Genomic DNA, 17,251 nt, shown 5'->3' with positions numbered 1-17,251 from the left:
TGAGCGGCAGCTGGGATGCCCACATACCTTTGGTGGAATTTACATACAATAATAGACCACTCCACCATTGGCATGGCACCGTTTGAAGCTCTCTATGGTCGGAAGTGCCAGACCCCATTATATTGGGATGACATTGGAGAACGGAAATATCTTGGGCCAGAAATGATACAGGCGACCTATGAGAAGGTAGATATCATTAGAGAGAAGATCAAAACGGCCCAATCAAAATAGAAGAGTTATGCTGACCATCGGAGGAAGAATATTGAATTTAGAGTCGGAGAGAAGGTATTCCTCCGAATGTCCCCAACGAAGGGATTGCTACATTTCAATAAGAAGGGCAATCTGAACCCAAGATTCATTGGTCCCTATGAAATCCTCAATAGAGTGGGACCCGTAGCATACCGGCTGGCATTACCACCAACTTTACAGGGCATCCACGATGTTTTCCATGTGTCAATGCTAAGAAAGTACATCAGATTGCTTATAAAGAACAACCGGACACATGTACTATCAACTAAACTTGAACAGTTGGACATGGGTATGACCTATAAAGAACAACCTACGGAGATATTGGACAGAAAAAAACACAATCTCCATAACCGTATGGTCGCCTTTGTAAAGGTTCGATGGGGAAACAATCCCATAGAAGAGGCTTCGTGGGAATGTGAAGAAGAAATGAAAGAAAAGTATCCCCAACTCTTCGAGCTACAAGGTAAGCAAATTTCGAGGATGAAATTTTTGTAAGGTGGGGAGAAATGTCAAACCTGCCCCTGATTGGCTAGAATTTTTTATTGAAGGACAGAAACCCCTGACATGGCATCCAAGCACACTGTGGAGTATCACTCCAGTGATTGAATTTAATGGAGAACCCTCGAGGATGTCCTCCCACATACCTGTCAGAAGATGGATTGCTAATCCTTGCAGTTGCATTGCCCACAACATAATGTACTGCTTGGACACCAGGTATTCTCTCTCCTCTCCATGAATCCTCTCTATGAATGTGGTTATGATGATATTGGTATGGACCCCGATAGAGGTCATGCTGATGATGCGAGCGTTCTCAATGGTTATTGATGAAGACCCGTGAAGGGTGCTCTTGATGGTTTTTATCTTAGGGACTCCTTTTTATTTTTGTTAGGAGTTTATCCCCGTCTTGTTTCTTGTTTTTGCTTCTTCCTTTCTTTCTTTTTTTGGGGTTGGGTTATCTCGCCCTGTACATATTTACTTTTATTTTTGCTTATGTATATGTCAGATCTTACTGTTCAGTTTGTGGGTTGTATGAGGGAGATGAACAACTTTACTTATGTATATATATCACAATCATTTCCCGTATCACTACGCTTTCTCTTTCTTCCTTTATAATTGTAGATTATCTGTAGCACTTTGATTTTACTTGTGGTAATGTTATGGATGTGTGTTCGTGGGTGTATTAACTACTTCTAGATCCATGGGATTTGACGGATTGTCGTTATGCAATTCGGGTCACCTACCTAATCCTCCCAGGGGGTGGTTTGGGGTGTGACAAGGGCTCTAGAAATCAAGGGATGGTACCTACCTTAGGTTGTACTTTTGATGGTGAACTGTATAGTTACAAGGAGTTGGTGTTTTCCTTCTTGATGGTATGTAAGTTCTCACCAACGAGGCTACCTCATTAAATTCAACCATGGGATCAATGCACCACAATGTACTGATAGCTTTGACCTCTGGCTCCAGACCTTCAACAAAAATTCAAATTAGCCCGTATTTTTTGGCACGGGTTTAACAATGGATACCACGATCGGACCCCAGGAGGAAACTGATGGGTTCCTCCCTTCCCAAAGAGGGGGTAGTCTTTTCTTGCAACCCTTTCTTCATTGCTCATTGATGGCTCATTCATTCATTATGGGGAAGAAGGGGGATGGAGTCATATATAAATTAAAAATAGAATTTGCCACCTAGGGTTGGGGCCTAGGACCCAACAAGTGGTAGCCCAATCCCTCGGGACTAGAAAGAGCTACATGATTCCATATGGTCTAGTTAGAGATTCAGGGTAAATAGGCAAGTTACGAGGATGAGAAGGTATTAGCACCCACCTTGCCCAGTTAAACCAGTCTTTCTACTAGATGCTTGGTTTTGAATATTCTCCAACAATATATCCTATATCAACATGTATGGCTAAATTACGATACACCAATCATTTGGGAAAGAAGATTAAATGTGTTAGTGTTATGTACACTAAACAGAATAATTTTAAAATCTACACTGTGACTGAAATGAAAAGAAAAGTAGAAATCTATACTTGTACGCGAAACCAATCAAAGCGATGAAAACGCATGCAGTGTAAGGACCAAGATGTCCCCTAGCTCAGATGGAGATAAATGACAGACTTGCCCCTCTTCTGTTGGTAGAATAACTCTTATAAACAAGGCTTTTGCTACTTGGACTTCAGGCATAGTAACGGTATCACAAGGAATCTAGGTGCAAAATGCTCGATTATCGGACAGAATAATGGCATCTTGGGAGATCTGGAAGACAAATGCTTGATCTTCGGACAGAATAACGATGTAACATGAGATTTACAGGTATCATGGAAGAAAGTTTGGTTAGGGGTATAATGTAGGAATGTCAACTGGTCGGTCACGGTCTGTTTCGATTGGGCCTGATCGGGTCACATCGTTTATAACAACTGCACCATGATCGACCATATATGGGATCGGGCCTGCATATGGCAAGCATGAACACATTTAATTCGGTCGGTCGGTTAACCGATTTTTAATCGGGGCTACAACATTTGTTTCTAAACGAGCATCCATTCAGTGAGGAATGAGGATCAAGAAGCCAAATCTGAAGAACATATAATTAGCATCACAAGTAATTTCAAATAAAAAGAAAATTGCTTGCAGAGTTGGATTTTGAAGCCAAAGAGATTACTTGACCTTGGATAAAAAATAAGATAAAATCTAGCACAGAGAGAGCTTCTCTTGTCGTCATCTAGTAGGAGCAGCAAGCAGCAACGACCTAATAGATTTTGTTGTCATCAAGAGAAAGAGAAGGAGATTCCATTGCCATTGTGGTATATGATTCACAAGGATTATGATATTAAAGTTGCACCTTCCTTCACAATGCGTCTTTTTGGGGATTGACAAGCGCTTCGATCCTAACAAGTTCTGGGTTAAGAACTATGGGAATGAGTTGGGTAGGCAGACCCGAATGATCCGGACCGCGGATAGGGTAACAGGGCTACGAGTTTCAAAATTGGGAGAAACCTTGAGACTAGTGAAATAGGGCTCTAGATATTGGAACTGGCAAATCTGGGCTTTGGGGTGCACTTCCCGAGAAAAAGTGGATTTTCCAAATGAAGGAAGTGACCCCTAATTATAGGTGTTTTGGGGTGATCCTCAGCACCAGCAGCTTAGTAATACCTGTATTTGATTCGCGGCTCCGCTGAAAGATATTTCCTCTTTTCGTGGTGCCGTAGAAGCCTGGCCCAAGCTTTGCAGCTGAATCTCTCTGGCTAAGGGGTATTTTGGGGTTTTTGAACATATTTTGAGGCTTGGGGATTCTTTAAGAGACTTCAATTGTCACACCCTAAACCACCCCTGGGAGGATTAGGTAGGTGACCCGAATTACATAACGGCAATCTGCCAAATCCCACGGATCTAGAAGCAGTTAATCCATTCACAGACACACATCCATCATAATACAACATGTAAAACTCAGAGTGCTGCAGAAAACTATATTTGCAGTAAAGGTTAAGGGAAGCATAACAGTACAGGAAATGATGTTATATACAATAGTAAGTTGAATCATTCCCTCTCTCACTCGCACAGAACAGTAAAGTCTAATATATACATCAACTGAAGGAAAAGAAAAATATACACAGGACGAGGTAACTCAAGCCCCAAAAAGAAAGAAGAAAACTAAAAGCAGAAACGAGGATAAACTCCTATCAAAAACAAAAAAGAGTCCCCAAGATAAAAAGCATCAACTGCACCCTTAACGGGTCATCATCAGAAACCACTGAGAATATTCGCATCAACAGTACGACCTCCATCGGGGTCCATACCAATATCATCATAACCACCATGGCTCTCCTCCGGGTTATAAGACTCCCCGCCACAGTGACATCGACCTGCGAATCATCTAATAGAAAAATATATATACAGTGTGAGCCCCGAGCCCATGAATGAACATATCATCATGGATGCATATGCAACCACATCATATGCATCCTACATGAAAATGCAGTCAATTATTTATTAGCCACTAGTGTATATATACAGTGTAGCCCCACTGAGCCCATGAATGAAACATATCATCATGGATGCATATGCAACCACAATCATATGCATCCTACATGAAAATGCAGTCCAATTATTTATTAGCCACCTAACATCACAACTAAGGCAGGTTAGTGCTACTACAATCTCTAATACATGTATCCCTAGTGCGGGCTTTCAACCCCTTCCCGCGATACACCCATTGAGTTGTCAGAGAGGACCAGTCAACTCTCGCATTCGTTCACCAAGGTCAGCCCGACTAGCCCTCTGAGATTAACGTGTGAGGCATCCATTCCTTGTTCTCTTTTCTTTTCTTTTCTAGCTTATAGCCCGGCATATAGTCCATAATCACCATTCTGGTGCAAACATATTTCTTTTCTTTTCTCATATATATATGGTCACTCCCACAGGCATCCAACACCTTAACCCCTGTTGGCAAGGGTGCATAGCACGGGTGATGAAACTCTAACCCCATGTCTATATGGCATCATATGAGTCAGGCGGTCTCAACCGTATCCCATTCTACGGGCTACCACAGGCCTCATTTCCAAACCGGCTATGGCATATAGTCTAGCATTCACAACCAGTATAGAGTATTCAAACACAATTTCCAGCAATCAATACAGAGTTGTATTGAATTTATAAGATTTATGAATTAAATATGTATCACAGTATTAATATTATAAAATTAAATTCATCATATTATTTATGTTACATCTACATACACGATGACGTTCCACTCACCTTGGTCTGGTTCTACAAGTTCAGTTGCTATTTCAGTTTCGGCTGGAGCCTGGCAATGCACCTCCAGCGCGGGATTAAATCCCAAAGTATTAAACCAGAAATTTGTTATTTTATATTTGTTTAAGTTAAAATAAAACCCCAAGCGTACGGGTCAATCGTAGCTACGGGTCAAACACGAGGAGATATACGCCACTCTATTTAACTAACTTAAAAGTAATGCAAAGTGAACCAAATTAAAGTGTTAAATTAAACTAATTAAACAAACGAAAATCAATGCATCCTAACTCATAAGCATCTAACAAAATTAAGGGATTAAATCGGCGTCCTAACACATGAGCATCTAACCTATCAAACTAAAGCGAATTGAAAGGAATAAAAATGCAGCCACACATACTAACCACATAAAAAGAAATAAGGGAATAAAAATGCATCCATAAACCACAACCATATAAAATTAAAATAAAAGAAATAGAGGGGGAAGAAGAAGAAGATAGAGAGAGATAGAGGAGATGGAGAATGAGATTGAGAGTTTAGATAGTAAAACCTGGATGTGCTTGCATGAATGTAATTGAAAAGCTTGAATACTTGCATAAACTTACCATGGCCGCCTCTTCTAAATCTTCAAGTCTTGTCATCAACTTAAAAACTTAGACTAGAAGGCTTAAAACCTAAACTAGAATTAAGAAATTACATCCCTATTGAAGACTTAAATTGAAATTAAAGCATAAACTACACCTATTATAACCATTAACTAAAAATCATAAAAGCAAACTAGAACTTAGAAAAGCCAAAAATCACAAATTAGAAGGAGAAGAAGAGAAGAAATTTCACTAAGTGAATGAGCAATTTTTACAAGAGAGGTAGGGGGTATTTATAGGTGGAAGAGAGGAGAAGAGAGAAGATGGAAGTGTAGGAGAAATATTTCCTAAGAAAAGAGAATATTCTCTTCTCTTTCCTCTTTTACAATGCCTTGAATCCTAAGAAAAAAGAAGAAGAGAAGATTGTTTACATAGACCTTCTATTTCTAGAAAAATAAACTTCCAATTCTAACAAGTGCTTCCTTTTCTTTGTAGATATCTTCTCCAAGCAATAAAATCAAAGCATCTTTGATTTTTCAACCCTCCATAGATGAGAAAATATAAATCTATCCCAAGTAGAAATCCAGAAGTGCCCTTGAGAAGTTGGACGAGAGAGAGAGTAAGGGTGATGACTAGGATTCCTTTAAGAATAAATAAAATACCCATTCTGTCCTTCAAAAAACGTGGAACATGGGGTGCTTATATAGGCCTCACCATTGTGTTTCTTGTGAAAAATCACCCAAAATAGACCCAAATTTCGTCCAATTCGGAGTTGGGGAGCCCAAGATATCTCAAGTTGAAGTTGGACTGTCCAGAGCCTTCCAAATGGAATCTGTCGGGTACAGTAAAGTAACTTCTGATAATTGCATTAAGGCCCCTGAAATCCGAACTTCCGCTTCACTTTGTCTCCGTCCGACTGTTAATAATTATAAATAAACCCCTATAGACCATCTTCTCACGTCGTTACGGAAACGGCCATAACTTCTTCGTTTCAACTCGGAATCAAGTGTCGTTTGAACTGTTGTGAATCTGACTCGATGGGCTACGTATCCATGCCATTAACACCTCTAAATAGCTTAAAAACATTTTCTTAGCATCATCTCCTCCATTTTCACAAGAATTCACCTAAAATCTGAAAAGCACAAGAAAGCACCGAGTAACTCTGTCCAATGTGGTAAAATGTATGCTTTATGCCCTAAGATTTCACACATAAATGTGTTCATCAGATTCCCCCACACTTGAACGTTACTTGTCCTCAAGTAAAGCAAAAGATAAACTAACCTAGAATGCAAAAAAAATCCTAACTCACTTTCATAGGAATCACAGTTGCACTTAGCATGTGCAACAAGCCTTTCAACCCCTAGGTTACCCCTAGTGGACGAGTTGTGTCTCGTGGGTGTTTACAGTGAATATACACCCAAAATTCAATAAATCAAAAAGAATGACGTAAATTTTTCTCATGGCATAAGTAAGATAGGGCACACAATCTCAAAAAAATACTCAACTAAAGATTAAGGAGCCAAAGGTTCCCCCACACTTGAATTTTATCACCCCACATCAATTCAAGTAACAAGCATGCATCAAGGTCAAGGGATCTCCTCATATTTTCTGAACACTACTCACCTTCAAGTAAACCACTCATAGTACTGATGGAACCAAAGACTTAGGCATTGAGTATTTTTTACCATACTTTCTTTTCCAGGCATTAAGGCAAAAGCTTTTTTTTTTTTTTTTTTTTTTTTTTCTCAGCAACAAACTCTTTTTCTACTCTACTACTGTTCTCTGAATGACATGGTGGAGCATACACCAGACACCCAAATACTTGGTAGCTTTACTTTTTGCATGTATCCATAAGACATTGAGACATTGATGCAAGAGTTTTTTTTTTTTTTTGAGTTTCCTTCCAAGGAATTTCAATCAAGTCACCCTGCTTTATGAGGCACAGTGCCCTGTCTAGTCCCAAGGAATTCCACTTTTCTTTCTGTTTCTCTCTCTCTTTTTTTTTTTTTTTTTTTTTCATTCACTTTCACTTTCATGCCTTGCCACAAACAAATTGGTCTCAACTACTAGCCAAAAGATCAAAGGGGTCTATAAACACATAGAGGAATCTAACCATCACATGAAGTAGCACTCATATTTTCAAACTCAATCCCCATCACCGGATACAAACCAACTACCATCCTCGAAAAGGGATTTTTTTATTATTTCGCATGCTAGGAGGGCACCTAATTCCCTCTCACTCTCGCTTTGCAAATCGAAGAGACTTATGCATATAACAAAAAACTATTGCCATAATCAAAATTCAAAAAATTCACAATTAAAGTCCAACACACACCCCCACACTTAATTCATGTAGTGTCCTCAATGCATGCAGAAAAGAAAGAACAAGGACAAGGGAGGGGATACATACTAGGATATCAGGGGTGAAGGTAAAGAGGCTCATGGAGATCCATGACCTCTTCTTCAACTGGAGTAGGCATCTCTATGTACGGCTTCAATCTTTGACCATTGACCTTGAAAGTAACTCCTGTACTTAGATTGAGGACTTCAACAGCCCCATGAGGATAAGCTTTTTGAACAATATAGGGGCCATCCCATCTAGAGTGTAGCTTACCTGGAAAGATGTGCAAACGAGAATTGTATAACAAAACTTTTTGGCCTACCTCAAAAGATTTTCTCAAAATGTGCCTATCATGGAAAGCCTTGGTTTTTTCCTTGTAAATCTCGACATTCTCATATGCCTCATTCCTAAGCTCTTCCAACTCAGATAGTTGGAGTTTCCTATGGGCACCTGCAGTGGGTAGGTCAAAGTTAAGCTTCTTGATAGCCCAAAAGGACTTGTGCTCAATCTCTACAGGTAAGTGACATGCCTTTCCATACACCAGACGATACAGAGATTGACCAAGATCGGTCTTGAAGGCTGTCCTATGGGCCCACAACGCATCTACCAACCGGTTAGACCAATCCTTGCAGTTTGGGTTGATGATTTTCTCAAGAATTTGCTTGATCTGCCTATTTAAAACCTCAACCTGGCCACTGGTCTGGGGATGGTAGGGTGTGGCCAACTTATGGACGACACCATACTTTCTCATGAGGGCCTCAAAAGGCCGATTACAAAAATGCTTGCCCTGATCACTAATGATAGCCCGGGGAGTACCAAAATGGGAGAAGATGTTCTCCTTCAGAAATTTTACAACCACCTTGTGGTCATTGGTCTTACAAGCAATTGCCTCAATCCATTTGGACACATAGTCCACAGCAAGTATTATGTACAGGTTACCAAAAGAGTTAGGGAAAGGCCCCATGAAATCAATACCCCATACATCAAACACCTTAACCACTAGAATTGGGTTGAAGGGCATCATATTTCTCCTAGTAAGACACCCTAAGGATTGGCATGAAGAACATGCCTTGCAATAAGTAAAAGCATCTTTAAACAGACTAGGCCAATAAAATCCACACTGTAAAACCTTGGCCGCAGTTTTATTAGGCTCAAAATGGCCTCCACAAGCCTGATCATGGCAAAAAGATAAAATAGATTATTGCTCATGATCAGGGACACATCTCCGGATTACCTGATCCGGACAAGTCTTAAAAAGATAAGCATCATCCCAAAAGAAATACTTAACTTGTGAAAAGAAACGATTCTTATCTTGGGTGGACCAATGTGCAGGTGTCACACCCGTAACTAGATAATTAACAATGTCAGCAAACCAAGGTTCACTAGACACTGCCATCAGATACTCATTAGGAAAATTCTCATTGACTGGAGAATCAACAGTCAAGGAATTAGGCAGCCGGGATAGATGGTCTGCAACTAAATTTTCACACCCTTTCTTATCCCTAATTTCAAGATCAAATTCTTGTAACAAAAGGACCCACCTAATGAGGTGAGCCTTGGCATCTTTCTTCTGCACAAGATATTTGATAGCTGCATGGTCAGTATAAACAATCACATGTGATCCAACCAAGTAGGGCCTAAACTTCTCTAAAGCAAACACAACAGCTAAAAATTCTTTCTCAGTAGTGGTATAATTAAGCTGTGCATCATTAAAGTCCTACTTGCATAATAAATCACATGGGGCAATTTGTTGATTCTTTGCCCAAGAACAGCCCCTATAGCAAAATCAGAGGTATCACACATAAGCTCAAATGAAACTGTCCAAATTAGAGCTTGAATAATGGGGGCTGAAGTCAACGCTCTTTTCAATTGCTCAAAACTATCATGACACTCAGAAGAGAAATCAAATGGGCAGTCCTTTGCCAAAAGAAAGGTGAGAGGTCTAGCTATCTGGCCAAAATCCTTGATGAATCTTCTATAAAAACCTGCATGGCCAAGAAAAGATCTAATGTCCTTCACACTCTTGGGTGGTGGTAAATTGGCTATAAGGTTCACCTTAGATCTATCAACCTTTATCCCTTCTTTGGACACAATGTGACCAAGAACTATGCCTTGCTTCACCATGAAATGGCACTTCTCCCAATTCAGGACCAAGTTCTTTTCTATGCATCTTTTAAGAACCAAAGAGAGATGATGCAAGCAATGAGAAAAGGTAGAGCCGTGAATAGAGAAATCATCCATAAACACCTCTAGGAAGTGCTCTACCATATCAGAAAAGATACTCATCATGCACCTTTGGAATGTAGCAGGGGCATTACAAAGCCCAAAAGGCATACGCCAGTAAGCAAAGGTTCCATAAGGGCAGTGGTTTTGTGTTGGTCCTCTAGAGCAATAGGGATTTGGTTATAGCCTGCATAACTATCAAGAAAACAATAATATTCATGGCTGGCTAGTCTCTCTAACATCTGATTAATAAAAAGCAAGGGGAAGTGGTCCTTCCAAGTTGCCGCATTCAATTTTCTATAGTCAATGCACACTCTCCATCCCGTTTGGATACGGGTTGGAATCAACTCATTATTGGCATTCTCAACTACAGTGACTCCTCCTTTCTTAGGCACAACCTGTACAGGACTCACCCATTGGCTATCAGAAATAGGATAAATGATGCCATGATCCAAGTATTTTAGGATCTCTTTCTTGATTGCCTCTTTCATCACAGGATTAGCCCTCCTTTGGGGTTCCCTAGAAGGTTTGGAACTCTCCATCAGATGTATATGATGTTGGACAATGGAGGGGCTAATACCTTTGATGTCAGACATGGTCCAACCTATGGCTTTCTTATGGTCCTTTAGAAGCTTAATCAACTCTTCTTCCTGAATAGAAGTCAAATCAGAAGCAATAATAACAGAAAGAGTATGATCATGTCCTAAGAAGGCATACTTGAGGTTGGAGGGCAATGCCTTCAACTCTAATGTGGGGGGCTCAATAATAAAGGATTTGGGAATGGAAGTGGATAGGGGTCCAAGGGACTCCAAAGGTGGTTGGATGCTCCAGACCTCAGATAAGGGAGTATCATCAACACCCTCCAATTCTTGCATACATTCTTGAAATCCCGAATCAAAATCAATCTCAAAGAATGTATCAATATCATCAGAAAATCCTTGAAGTATTTGCACCTCTTCATCCATGTCAGGCTGCTTGCCCAACCTAAACACATTGAAGTCAATAGAAGTATTGCCAAAAGATAATTTCATGAGACCATTCCTGCAATTGATTAAAACATTACTGATAGCTAGGAATGGTCTACCCAATATAATTGGGATTTGGTCCTTGAAGTTGGCAGTGGGTTGGGTATCTAAAACAATAAAATCCACAGGAAAAATAAATTCCCCAACTTTCAACAGGACATCCTCAATCATTCCCTTAGGAACTTTAACCGACTGATCTGCAAGTTGAAGAGTAATTTTGATCGGTTTCAGTTCTCCCAATCCCAGTTGTTGGTAGACATGAAAGGGTAAAAGGTTCACACTTGTACCAAGGTCCAATAAATCATGATCAATAGTGGTATGGCCTATAGTGCAAGAGATGGTGGGGCTTCCAGGATCCTTATGCTTGGCTGCTACTGGCTATGAGATTAGAGAACTAATGTTAGCAGCCAAGAATGCCTTTTTGGGCACATTGGTGGTCCGCTTTTGGGTGCATAAGTCTTTGAGGACTTTAGCATAAGCGGGGATCTGGGCAATAGCATCCAACAAGGGGATATTCACCTGAACCTGTTTGAACACATCCAATATCTTCTCTACAGAAGGAGACTTCTTGCTAACCAACCTGTTTGGGAAAGGGGCAGGTGGGGTATAAATTCTTTCAGGGTTGGTCTTTTTAACTTCCTCAAAAGAATCCTCTTTGGTTTCCTCAACCAAATCATCTGGTATATCTTTAGGTTCATCAGACGAACCTGGAACAGTAGGCACTTCAATGGCCTCTTCAGAAGGGGGAGAGTCAACAGGAGTATGAGATGGTAAAGACTGAGGTACACTAACCTGTTGATACTCACGGCCACTCCTTAAAGCATAAACAATATTTACCTGTCTAGAGGGCCCTTGGTGCTGTTGGCCTTGTGCAACATTGGTTGGAGGAGCTTAGGTACCTTGCTGAATATGAACCTGATGCCTAGGATTTGGCTCAGGCTGGCTAGGTAACTTCCCTATTTCCCTCTCATGCAGGATTCTGACAAGCTGGGTGAGTTGTTTTTCCATATTATTGTGGCTTGTCATGAGAAGAGCTATCTTGTTGTCCATCTCATTCAGTCTTGTTGCCTCTCCTATATTGGTAAACCCTGGGGGTTACTGATAAGGTGCAAGAAGAGGAGGCCTAGCAAAATTAATAGAAGGTCCTGGATGAGGACGAGGGGGAAAGGGGTTAGGAGACATTCCTTGGCTTTATGGTGCATAGTTGGTCCTTTGGGCACTAACCTGGCCTTGATGGTTAAAGTTGGATGGACCTGCTTGGTTCCCTTGATTCCATGAGAAATTGGGGTGATTTCTCCATCCTGGATTGTAAGTATTGCTATATGGGTTATTTTGGTAGAGAGCACTTACATTCTCAGTGCTGGAATTGCCCACCAAGGTGTTGGGGCATTCCTCATAAAGGTGTCCAGGGGTTTGGCACCAATTGCATACCGACACATGGTTGACCTGATTGACCGGATTAACTGGTATAGACTCTTTAGGAACTATGGACTCCAACCGTTTTATGAGGCTGTCAAGTTTGGCCTCCTTGGCTGGCATACCCTCAATGAGATACCCCTTAGTGGTCCTTTCAGCCTCTTGGGAAGATTCCCATTCACTAGTCTTATCAGCCAAGTTGGTTAAGAATGTCCATGTATCATTCTCCTCAGAAAAGAAGTAAAGCCTGTTGGACACATAGACTCTACAAGTTGCTTGGTCTGATAATCAATACCCTCATAAATAATTTGACATAGCTGCCATAAGTCAAAACCATGATGAGGGCATTCTAAGAGGAGGTCCTTGAATCTTTCCATGAATTTAGAAAAGGACTCATGTGATTTCTGCCTGAACTGGAGGATGTCACTTTTAAGCTTATTGATCTTGTGAAGAGGGAAGAATTTTCTCAAAAAGACAATGGTGAACTCATCCCATGTATTAATGGAGTTTGTTGGCAGTCCATAGAGTCACTTCTTGGCCTGGTCTTTCAAGGCAAAGGGTATAAACCTAAGCCTAACTGCATCATCAGTCAAATTCTGGACCTTAATTAGAACACAGACCTCCTCAAATTCCCTAAGGAAGAGATATGCATCCTCATTTGCCATCCCATGGAAATGGGGTAGCATGCTGATGAAGTTGGTCTTGAGTTCATAGTTATTCCCTGTAACAACAGGCAGACTAATGCATGAGGGTTGTGCAGCCCTGGTGGGGTAAAACCTATCCTTAAGAGTCTTGGATTATTGGTCACCCATGGTCAAAGGTGGTAGAGAAGGTGGTCTTCTAATAAGACGATTACTTGAATCACAAGTCCACACCTTAGCCACCTAAACAGATATGAGGTCTCCTTTAGAAAAATTAAAAAAAAATAAAACACTCAAAAAAAAAAAACTAGAAACAAGAGGGAGCCCAAGGTAGATAGTGCATCTCTATCCCTCAAAAAGCGAAACAATGGTTCAAAAGCTGTAAGGATGCCATATAGGTTGACAGCAAGGGAACCCGTATAGTCTTCTATAGCCACCTACGTGCGACTCCAATATGAATTCTGATGTAAAATGGAGGTCTACTATACGTTTATGTTTCTAACATTCTCACTATGTCACTTTCCTGTTATCAAGAGTGGTCACCTCCAAAGATAAGTCACATGTCAATCCACCCAACCAAGTCAAGATGTAGCGTCATAGGTACCTTAATCCTATGAGGGACACCAAAAGATGGAGGGTTGAAGCATATGAAGGACTTTAGATTGGGCGCACACTATTTGAAATAGAAGAGAAACAAGAAGAGGTTTTCAAAAATTGATTTTTTTTTTTTTTAAAAAAAAAAAGAAGAGAAAATAATATACTAAAACACTTTGAACTACTTAAAAATTAGATAAATAAAATGGACAATAATCTCCCCGGCAACGGCGCCAAAAACTTGTTTAAGTTAAAATAAAACCGCAAGCGTACGGGTCAATCGTAGCTACGGGTCAAACACGAGGAGATATACGCCACTCTATTTAACTAACTTAAAAGTAATGCAAAGTGAACCAAATTAAAGTGTTAAATTAAACTAATTAAACAAACGAAAATCAATGCATCCTAACTCATAAGCATCTAACAAAATTAAGGGATTAAATCGGCGTCCTAACACATGAGCATCTAACCTATCAAGTTAAAGCGAATTGAAAGGAATAAAAATACAGCCACACATACTAACCACATAAAAAGAAATAAGGGAATAAAAATACATCCATAAACCACAACCATATAAAATTAAAATAAAAGAAATAGAGGGGGAAGAAGAAGAAGATGGAGAGAGATAGAGGAGATGGAGAATGAGATTGAGAGTTTAGATAGTAAAACCTGGATGTGCTTGCATGAATGTAATTGAAAAGCTTGAATACTTGCATAAACTTACCATGGCCTCCTCTTCTAAATCTTCAAGTCTTGACATCAACTTAAAAACTTAGACTAGAAGGCTTAAAACCTAAACTAGAATTAAGAAATTACAACCCAATTGAAGACTTAAATTGAAATTAAAGCATAAACTAAACCTATTATAACCATTAACTAAAAATCATAAAAGCAAACTAGAACTTAGAAAAGCCAAAAATCACAAATTAGAAGGAAAAGAAGAGAAGAAATTTCACTAAGTGAATGAGCAATTTTTACAAGAGAGGTAGGGGGTATTTAAAGGTGGAAGAGAGGAGAAGAGAGAAGATGGAAGTGTAGGAGAAATATTCCCTAAGAAAAAAGAATATTCTCTTCTCTTTCCTCTTTTACAATGCCTTGAATCCTAAGAAAAAAGAAAAAAAAAATAGAAAAAAGAAGAAGAGAAGATTGTTTACATAGACCTTCTATTTCTAGAAAAATAAACTTCCAATTCTAACAAGTGCTTCCTTTTCTTTGTAGATATCTTCTCCAAGTAATAAAATCAAAGCATTTTTGATTTTTCAACCTTCCATAGATGAGAAAATATAAATCTATCCCAAGTAGAATTCCAGAAGTGCCCTTGAGAAGTTGGAGGAGAGAGAGAGTAAGGGTGATGACTAGGATTCCTTTAAAAATAAATAAAATACCTATTCAGTCCTTCAAAAAACGTGGAGCATGGGGTGCTTATATAGGCCTCACCATTGTGTTCCTTGCGAAAAATCACCCAAAATAGACCCAAATTTCGTCCAATTCGGAGTTGGGGAGCCCAAGATATCTCAAGTTGAAGTTGGACTGTCCAGAGCCTTCCAAATGAAATCTTTCGGGTATAGTAAAGTAACTTTTGATAATTGCATTAAGGCCCCTGAAATCCGAACTTCCGCTTCACTTTATCTCCGTCCGACTGTTAATAATTATAAATAAACCCCTATGGACCATCTTTGCGCGTCGTTACGGAAACGGCCATAACTTCTTCGTTTCAACTCGGAATCAAGTACCGTTTGAACCGTTGCGAAGCTGACTCGATGGGCTACGTATCCATGCCATTAACACCTCTAAATAGCTTAAAAACATTTTCTTAGCATCATCTCCTCCATTTTTACAAGAATTCACCTAAAATCTGAAAAGCACAAGAAAGCACCGAGTAACTCTGTCCAATGTGGTAAAATGTATACTTTATGCCCTAAGATTTCACACATAAATGTATTCATCAATATTCAAATAGTTTTTGGATGTCTTACTGTTGGTCTAGGCTCACTGGTCTGACTCGGTGCTTAGTATAGTATCACTTGGAATTTTCTGGGTCTTGCATTGGGCTTTGGGTCCATGTCCCGATGCATCATTTGGAGAATGTGGTTTAGGGTCAAGTATGGTATTTTACCAATGCAATACATATTACATGGTCCCGACAGTCCCACAATACAGTCCTTAGGTCAGCAGTGTTGCTAGACCATCTCTGGCAGGGTTGCCAAGCCCTGTGGGGCCCACTTAGGTACCTAAAGTGTAAATAATAGTGGACAGATGTGAGGAGGGGTATTTTGGTCATTTACCACCTCCTTACACTGTTCATGGTCCACTGGTGGAAGCCCCCAAAGTCTGGACAGCAATCAGCCCCTTTTCTATTCTCTGGGCGATTCACTAGGTGATGTGTGCATCGCCCAGTGCATCACCCAGAGCCTGTTTGCAACGTGAACAGGCTCAAAAACCTGCATTTTTCACCATGGGCAGTGCCTAGGTCAACCCATCTTGCATGTAGGGTTGTTATGGACCCCATGAGGAGTGGTTTTCAGTGGTCCACATGGATCATGACCTGGGCCCACCATTTGGCAGCCAGGAGCTGTCCAGTCAATATAGAGAACAGTAGCCCAGCATAAAGCCAAGGTTTGGGCTACATGCAAGGACATATTTACATGCCAATTCATGGCAACAGGCTGTCCCTACCAAGATCCAGGCAAGGACTAGCTTGCATGCACAGATCCAAGCCCAGACTGCCTGTTCTAGGTGCAACAGGGCAGTGCAGTCTGGCACAGGGACAGATTTCAGTCCCAAGTAGGAAACAATAGTAAATTCATAAGAAAAAGCTCAGATCTTCCATGCAATATGTTTGCATGTTAGATCTGAGGCAGTACATGGTAGGCCCCAGGTAATCTAGGCTGTCCATGACCAGTTTCACCTTTAAAACTTTGAGATCCAAGGGAATAGACAGAGAACCAGTAGAGGCAGCATATAGGTATAAACTTATAACTGTGAATGGACTGAATATACTGGTGGAGCTGGGTTGGATGGCCTACCCAAGTTCTCCTTCCTCCTTCCTCTTCTTCTCCTTCCTTTCTTCTTCCTCTCCTTCTCTTTTCTTTCTTTTCTCTCTTCTCTCCCTTCCCACGGTTTGAACAGTGCTAAGGCCTTATTTTTAGGCTGAGACCCCTCTATTTATAGACCAGCTATAATTGGGGTCTGTTTGGCAGCCTGGTCCCACTCTCAGAATGCATTTTTGGAACTGATTCTGGGCCATTCTAGTCACTCTGGTGGGGTCCACAGGGGTTGAAGGGTAATTTGTGGTGCCCAAGACTCCCATCTATCTCTGGAGGGTGTCCATTGTCTGTATGGGTGGTCCCCACACTTCTACTGTTTAAAATATTCAATTTTACCACTCTGGGCGATTCACTAGGTGATGTGTGCATTGCCCAGTGCATCA

General features: G+C 40.4%; 1 non-coding gene across 1 annotated transcript; it reads left to right on the top strand.

Moving 5' to 3' along the window:
* Positions 1-12,916: 12,916 nt before the first annotated feature.
* LOC122663519 lies at positions 12,917-13,023 on the top strand. The gene has a single exon (XR_006333183.1). It is a non-coding gene; the product is annotated as a small nucleolar RNA R71 (small nucleolar RNA).
* Positions 13,024-17,251: the final 4,228 nt, after the last annotated feature.

Source organism: Telopea speciosissima, chromosome 5 (genome assembly GCF_018873765.1).
Source record: "Telopea speciosissima isolate NSW1024214 ecotype Mountain lineage chromosome 5, Tspe_v1, whole genome shotgun sequence".
Classification (NCBI taxonomy): Eukaryota; Viridiplantae; Streptophyta; class Magnoliopsida; order Proteales; family Proteaceae; genus Telopea; species Telopea speciosissima.
Note: the sequence above shows the minus strand (reverse complement) of the source record. Positions and strands in the feature narration are given on the sequence as shown.